The sequence below is a fragment of the Bison bison genome, unplaced genomic scaffold, assembly GCF_000754665.1.
Source record: "Bison bison bison isolate TAMUID 2011002044 unplaced genomic scaffold, Bison_UMD1.0 scf7180017861046, whole genome shotgun sequence".
Classification (NCBI taxonomy): domain Eukaryota; kingdom Metazoa; phylum Chordata; class Mammalia; order Artiodactyla; family Bovidae; genus Bison; species Bison bison.
This window is the reverse complement of record NW_011491618.1, coordinates 2246059-2254218: the sequence shown is the minus strand read 5'-3', so window position 1 is coordinate 2254218 and position 8160 is coordinate 2246059.

The window sequence follows — 8160 nt, the reverse complement described above, 5'->3', positions numbered from 1 at the left end:
AGTCCCTCCTGGCCCCTCCGATTCTCCTGGATCTTCCTTCGTGGACTAGCCTTTGATGACTGGGTTCTTGGAGCACCCAGTCTCCCGGCAGGTCCGCCCCAACCTCTGGATGCACCTGTCCTGCCTCTGTCCATCCTCACTCTGGCCAGACCCCTCTGCTCAGGCCCCAAGCTGCACGGGTGCTTGCTTTCTCCTCCCTCTGTCCTGGTGCTCTCCCTCGGGGGTTCACTCACTCTTCCTCTGTAGCCATCCCCTCCACCCCCAGGGGAACCAGCTCAAGCAGCCCCTTCCCCTTCTTGTCCCAGGCTAGGGCAACCCAGCCACCATCTCCTCAAGACTGCAACTGGCTCTAAAGAACTGGCACCTGGATGCTAAGACGCTGCCCCTCCGTCAACCTGAAACAATCTCAGGTCAACACAAACAACGTCCCCACACGGTGCTCTGAGCTCACAAAGCCCCAATGTCTGGGCACACTGGCTCCTCTGTCGACAGCCCGGCCCAGGCCCCCGGGCCAGAGCAGCCGCATTCTCGGCCCCCGCCGTGGCCCTCCCCTCACCCCCCAGCAGGGCAGTCTCTGCTCTTGGGGAGTGAGGGTGTTGCTGGAGCTGGTCACCTGTTCCTGGGCTGAAAGATGAGTTCAGATCGGCAAGGATGAATAGAGGTTTGAAAGCAGACAGAAAGGGGGTTTTGTGGACACTGCAGAGAGGGAGGAAACCGTGTCCCAGGCCCCTTGGAACCAGCCTGGTTGTGGGACGTGGGACAAGTGCCTGTCCCTCTCTGGGCTTCTGTGACCTCATCTGTAAAGGGAGAATGCCGGTTCCGTGGCCGCCAGCCTGGGGATTTCCTGCTTGGGATTCGAACAATAGCAACCCAGAGACCAGGTCAGAGAGGTGGCATACCCAGCAATTCCACAGCCATTTCCTGGGTCTCACCACGAGCCTGCACGTGCCCAGCCCTGGCAGAGGGAGAAAGGGAATCCTGTTTGCTGAAGAATCTGCTCCAGGCACTGCCCTGCGGGCCTTCACCTGGTGGTCACACTTAATCCTTACAGCAGCACCCCCCCACCCCCCATTTGACAGAGAGGTAAAGTGGCTTCCCAGTAAAAAGAATAACCCATGACGGGACTTCCCTGGTGATTCAGTGGTTAAGACTCTGCACTCCCAAGGCAGGGGTCATGGGTTTGATCCCATATGTCACACCACTCAGTCAAAAAAAAAGAAAGAAAGAACAACCAATGAGCGGATACCCGCTCTGTTCAGGTTCCTGTGCCCGGGGCTTCACACACATCTCTCTCTGAGCTCTGCAAGCCCCTCTGAGGAAGGCGCTGTTTATTATTTCTCTTTCCCTCTTACAGATGGAGAAGCTGGGTGGAGAGGTGGACGAATTCCTCCAGGCCTCTCCACTGGTGTTCTGCCTGCTGCCAAGCCCTGGGCTCCCTCCTGCCACCCTTGGCCTTCCTGCCAGTAGAAGCAGAGAGGTCCTGGTAAAGGGGCCTGGGGACGCCTCCCAGTGCTCCACGTTGATGCTCAGTCTCCCAGCTGGTGGCATGTGTCCCAAGGCCTGGTCCAGACTGGGCTGTTTCCTGTGGTGCATGGCAATGAATGAACGCCAAATGTAGGCCCTGCCTTCTCTGCACAGCCCAGAGGGCTCAGGCACCTAGCCCTCTGCCTGTCCCAGAAGCCGAGAGGCAGCCAAGTGAAGGAGGCAGCCAGAGAGCACCTCTTCCGGGGCCAGAAAGAACCAGCAGCTAGCTAGGTGGGAGGCAAGGAGATGGTAGATGACATGGGAATATCTGGCTTAGGAGGAGAATCTACCCAGCTGTTCTGCAGGTACCAGCCCCTTGCAGCCCAAAAGTCACCCAGGCAGCATCAGAGCAGATGGGCCTCTGGTCCTTCCTCCTCACACCACTGCTGTTGATCATTCTTGTCACCTTGATTGAATTTGGCAGATGTTCCCCCCAAATCTGCTCAACGTCACATTTCTCTTGTTTTAAAGATTTTCCAGGAAGAAGTGATGGCTCTTCTCGCTCATTTTATTCCAGTTTGGACTCGGGTCAGTTCAATTCATCTAAAGGTTCCAGTGCCAGGCACTGGGAAATAAGACAAGAGAGAGGCTCCCTTCCCTTTGCCATGCCCCTGGGCTGGATGGAGATAATCAGAGGCATGGACTCTGGGGGACTGAGCAGAGCTCCAGGACGTCTTGAGAGGACATCAGATTGGTCCACCCTGCAAGCCCCTCATCCTCATCACTTACAGCCCTTTTTGCCATCCCAACCCCACCATTTTCTACAGCCTGAAGGGAGGCACTTACCTGGTCCCTATCCAAGGTCCATGGATGCCTTTGTCAAAGTTTGGGCTCATCAAAGTCAGTGCCAAGGTCAAATGTGGCGGAATGAGGTGAACCGAGGGTGGAGCTCCTAGCCAGGTCTGTGGAAGTCGTCTGGTGACTTGGTTGCAGACCCATCGTGGTTATTCCAGACCACGAAATTCAGATCCATGGGTTGGGAGAGGTTGTCCCCGAGGGAGGCCCCGTGGACTGACTGTGACATTCTCCTGAAGAGAGGAGTCCTTATTTTCAATCAGCTTGGGACACGGTCAGTCCTCAGTGAGAAGTGAGGATTTGGCAGGGTACTGAGGAAGGGAAGGCTGCTTCCTTTCTCTTGGCCTGAAGAAACAGGCTGAGACTCTGTGAGGGGGTGGGGTGGGGTCGTGGTGGTGAGGTGACCTGCCTCGTACAATGGGCGCGGCAGCGAGATGTTAGGTGGGCCAGCGACCACTAAAAGTAGACCCACCTAGTAATCTCACACCTGCTGTTCAGTCCCCAGCTGGTGATCCTCTGATGCTCTCCCTAGAAACCCAGCAAAGAAAGCTTTGCTGGACAGTTCCCCTGTGGGAACGGAAGGGAGGGTCTGGGCCCAAGTCCAGAGCAAAGCAGCCATGATGAGCAGTGGCAGCTAAGGTGAGTGGATGTCCAGATAGCATGGGGTGACCATTGAAGGGGACTGGCAGAGGGGACAAGTTCTGACCAGATGACCTGGACTCATGGGTATTGCCTAGTGAAGACGTGACTTCTTGTGCCTTCTCGGACTGGGGACTCAGACCACTGGGATTTTGCCCTAAAGGCACATGCCCCATGGCTAGGAGGACATCTAGGTTCAGTGTGAACTGCTACAGCAGGTGGCTCTGCCCTTGGTTAGGTGACCTTGAGCTGATCACCTCCTCTCTCCCGAGTTGGTTTTCACTCTGGGCCAACGTGTGGACCAAATGGGATGACAGATGGAAAGGGGCTTGAGACCATAATATGCTCTGGATGCAGGTCAGGGACTGAGTCGTGAATGGGGAAAATAAACCATGGAGATTGAAAGTCACCTGTGGCTCAGGTGACCAGGACCACACAGCACCCATCCTCAAGGAGTTCAATGGAGACAGAAGATGTTAGCACATAACCAGAGTGTGATGACAACAAGGGGTGTGAACAAAGAATGGGGGCCCGAGGGAGGAGTAATTTAGGAAGTGAAGAGGTCTCCAAGGAGTCCTCTGAGCTGAATCTTAGAAAAGTCCATGAGGCTTACCCTGGTGGTCCAGTGGTTAAGACTCCGCTCTTCCACTGCACGTGGCACGGGTTCAATTCCTGGTCAGGGAATTAAGCTCCCTCATGCCTCACGGCATAGCCAAAAAAATTGAAATGGGTAAAATAACAATCCAAATCATAAAGTAATCTGAAAAAAATAAAGTTTTAAAGAAAAATCCATCAGGAGAAATGGAAGCAAGCCTTCTCAGGTGGGGGGAACAGAGCTATAAGGTTCAGCACGGGTTGAGGACTAGAGCAGTGTTGGGTGAATGGAAGTGGGGCAGTAATCCTTGTAGTTGTGAATGGACCAGTCATCCTTACAGAAAGGGGTGAGGGGTGAGGGGGTGGGGAAACAGGGGAATTGGACTGGAACTGGAAAGTTGCGTTCAGAGATGAGCTGGTCCAGCCCTCCTCTCCTGGAATCCTGTACCCTTGACTTGCATCCCCCCTTGACAGGCATCCTGCAAGGAAGCTTCTGTCTGTCTGGGGGCAGCCAGGTCAGATCTTGCAAATATAAGACACTCAGAGATGTGAAATGGGAGTCAACAGGATCCCCTGAGAGCTGAGTGCTCAAGGAGGAGGGGGAGGAGGGTTCCAGCAGGGCCTTGAAGGATGGGTGGGGTTTCTCCAAGAGTGGAGGAGGAGAGCAGTCAAAGTGGGGCCTTGGAGAGCTGGGAGGCCCACCTGGCTCTCCAGAGATCATGGGGTAGGGGGTGGCATGGGGGATGGCCCAGGGAATAGAATCTGTTCAAGGGGCCTCAAGTTGGGGCTGTGAGCTCTCTCAGAGTTTTGACACTTGCTCTTCTCAGAAGATTCTGTGTTCCCTAGGTTTCTAGGTCTTTTTTTTTCTTTTGGCCACATGGCTTGGCTTGCAGGATCTCAGTTTTATGACCAGAGGTTAAACACAGACCATTGCAGTGAAAGCCTGAAATCCTAACCACTAGGTCATCAGGGAACTCCCTAGGCTTCTGGGTCTTTACACATGCTGTTCCCTTGTCCTGAGGCTCCTTTCCTTTCTATATCTGCTGAACTGAAGCTTCAGGGCATAGCTCTTGCATCCCCAACTTTGTGAAGCCTCCCTCCTCCCACACCCCTCACCCCTGGCAGCTTGAAATGGCTCAGCCCAAGCCCACCTGTGTCACAGCCCGTCTGGGCTCTACTGGGATGATCCATGGCCCTGTCTTTCTCTTTCACAGATTGTAAGCCCTAAGGACAGAGACCATCACTCAGTCCTTTAAACCTTGCCCAGACCTCGGCCCGAAGTTGATAGTTCATATGTGTTGACTTTGAATGGAATCAATGCAAAAATCGGTCCCTTAGCCCACTGCTGAAACCATGGATGAGACAATTACTATTTGAAAAAGACCATATGGGTGATACGCGTTCACAATATTGTTTAATTCTAACCTTTACCTCTAAACACAAATAGGTAAAGAAACAAACTCTGGCCTCATCCAGTCTTCACTTGGTTCCTCACGCCCCAAATTGAGGCACTTCCTTGATTCTTCTCTTTCCCTCACCCCGCATCCAACCACAGCTCGTTCTATTGGCTCCACCTCCATGGTCCCATCCTCTTCTCTCCATCTCCATTGTTTTTCCCCAGGCCCACCGTCCTGCTCCTCCATCACCCCAGGAGCCTGGCACCTGGCCTCTTGGATTCACTCGGGGCCCTTACAATGCAGGAGCCACCTGGCATTCAGAGTGACCTTTGAGAAACAGAAATCAGAAGACATCACTCCCCTGGGTAAAATCCTTCACGAATTCCTCACACCCATTCCCTGCTCCGGGCTATTCCTGCCCTCCTCTCCCCGCTTGCCTTTCTGCTCTGTCAGGGCACCAGCATCATTCCTGCCTGGGTCTCCCCACCCTGCCTGGATGCTCCTCCCCAACCTCCCTCTGCCTATTCAGGTCTCAAATCAAATGTTACCCCCACATCTTTTATCACCCACTTAGAGAAAACCCCAACCACTCTATCCCACGTCAAGGAAAATCAGGGTGGGCCATGTATGAGAGAAAACCTCAAATCGTATTGGCTTACTCAAGACCAAAATTTATTTCTCTTTGATGTGAAAGCCTGGAAGTAGAAGGTCTAGGGGCTTCCCCGGTAGCTCAGCTGGTAAAGAATCTGCCTATAATGCAGGATACCCTGGTTCAATTCCTGGGTTGGGAAGTTCCCCTGGAGAAGGGATAGGCTACTTATTCCAGTATTCTTAGGCTTCCTTGGTGGCTCAGGTGGTAAAGAATCTACCTGCAATGCGGGAGACCTGGGCTTGATCCCTGGGTTGGGAAGATCCCCTGGAGGAAAGCAAGGCAATCTACTCCAGTATTCTTGCCTGGAGAATTCCATGGACAGAGGAGCCTGGTGGGCTACAGTCCACAGGGTCGCAGAGAGTCGAACACGATTGAGTGACTAAGCACAGAACAGCATAGGAGGTCTAGGCTGGTGCCCCATAGTATCAGGAGCCCTACCAGGTATCTTCCATCTGTGGCATTATCAGAGGATGTTGTCCTCCTCCTGGTCCAATATGGCTGTGTGAGCTTCACTTCTGCATTCCAGCCAGTAGGAAGACATGCTCCTTTCTTTAAGGACATTTCCCAGCGGTGGCTTCTGCTTACATCCCTTTAGTTAGAACTTAACCTCATGGCTACACTGAGCTTCAAGGGAGCCAGCCATCTGCCCAGAGTTACACAGGAAAAAGAGGAGTGGATTTGCCCAGTTCATTCCCTGGATGGGGAATCAAGATCTTGCAGTTAAAAAAAAAAAGAGAGAATGAAAATGAGAGGACTCCCAGTAATCTCAGCCAGGATCACATCATCTACTTTTTCCTATCAGGTGATAATTTCCCATTCAATTTATTGTTCTCTCTCTCCACTAGACCATGAACTCCATGAGGATAAGTTCTTTTTATTTTTTTATTTATTAAAAAGTTACTGTAGTAATAGTTGACTTAAAATAATATGTAAGTTTTAGGTGTACAACATGGTAATTCACAATTTTTAAAGACTATATGCCCTTTATAGTTATTATAAAATGTTAGCTATATCCCCTGTGGAGTATAATATATCCTTGTAGCCTATTTATTTTATACATAGTAGCTTGTTGAAGACAAATTCTTTGCTAGGCTTGTCCATCACTGTACCTTGCACAGGGAAGGCTCTGACTTTTTATTAAATGAAAGATTGGAAGGCTCCCCACAATAATTATATGAAGGATGCATTCTCATTCCCATTTTTCAGATGGTGAAAATGAGGCTCAGAGAGATTAAGTAACCCGCCTAAGGTCACACAGTAGGCAATAGGGCCAAGATCTCTGGGGTTCCAGTGTTCTTTCAACTTTCACTCACATGCTGGCTTCCCCGATCCTTCAGCTCCACCCTGAATTAGTTAGAAGCCAGGACACAAACACGTGGAGTCTGTAAATGCCATTTCCCTAGGAAATTCTGTCTCAAACTCTCATTTATGCTGCCTTTAGCCTCAATGGGATAAACACAAAAAATGATTGGGATAAGTTTCTGTAACCTTTCTGCTACTCACTAGGTGAGGCTGTTACATAGGATCCATGAGATAAATGCCTCCTTGAATTAAGCACATTTCATCCTTCCCTCCCAGGGCTGTTAGGAGGATTAAAAGAGATAACACATGGGAAAGCTCTTTGAAAAAGACTCCATGGTGACTAGATGGTCGGCCCCTACCGTATGCAGAAACATGGAACACAGCTCACCGAGGCTAAGCTGCAGCTTCTTAGGCCCCAAGAACTCTCTAGTAAGAGAATGAAGCGGTCAGGGAAGGCTTCAAGGAGGAAGCATTCATCCCCACCCCCCAGCCCCTTGTGTTGCCCGGCTTGTGGGATCTTAGTTTCCGGACCTGGGGTCGAACCTGGGCCCTCGTCACTGAAAGCAGAGTCAATTCCCAAGGAGGAGGCATCTTGAAAGGTGGTACTCTAGTGTAGAACATTTGACCAAATTATCTCTGTTCCCTGTGTGCAGACCCCTGAGGTCACTACCTTTTTCCAAACTAGTCCACAGAAGCCTGCATCTTCCCACACTTGCCAGGACTATCTCATCCATCTCTAATCCCACCATCTAGCCCCAGGGGTGACAGCACAAACCACAAGTGGAGACAGCAGCTCTAGGATACTCACACATCCCCAGAGACCACAGGGCTTTGAAATGAGGAAGAGCTGGGGACTTCCCTGGCAGTCCAGCAGTTAGAACTTTGCCTTCCCGTGCAGGAGGTGTGGGTTCAATCCCTGGTTGGGGAGCTAAGATCTCACGTGCCTCACAGCCACCTCCCCAAAAAAACCCAAAACATAAAACAGAGCAATATTGTAATAAATTCAATAAAGACTAAAAAAAAAAAAAGACTGTAAAAATTGCTGTTGTTTTCAGTCACTGAGTCGTATCTGACTCTTTGCAACCTCATGGACTGCAGTACACCAGGCTTTCCTGTCCTTCAGTATCTCCCGGAGTTTTCTCAAATTCATGTCCATCGAGTCCGTGATGCTATCTCCCCATTTCATCCTCTGCCGTCCTCTTCTCCTTTTGCCTTCAGTCTTTCCCAGTATCAGGTCTACATTTTTATAAATCTTAA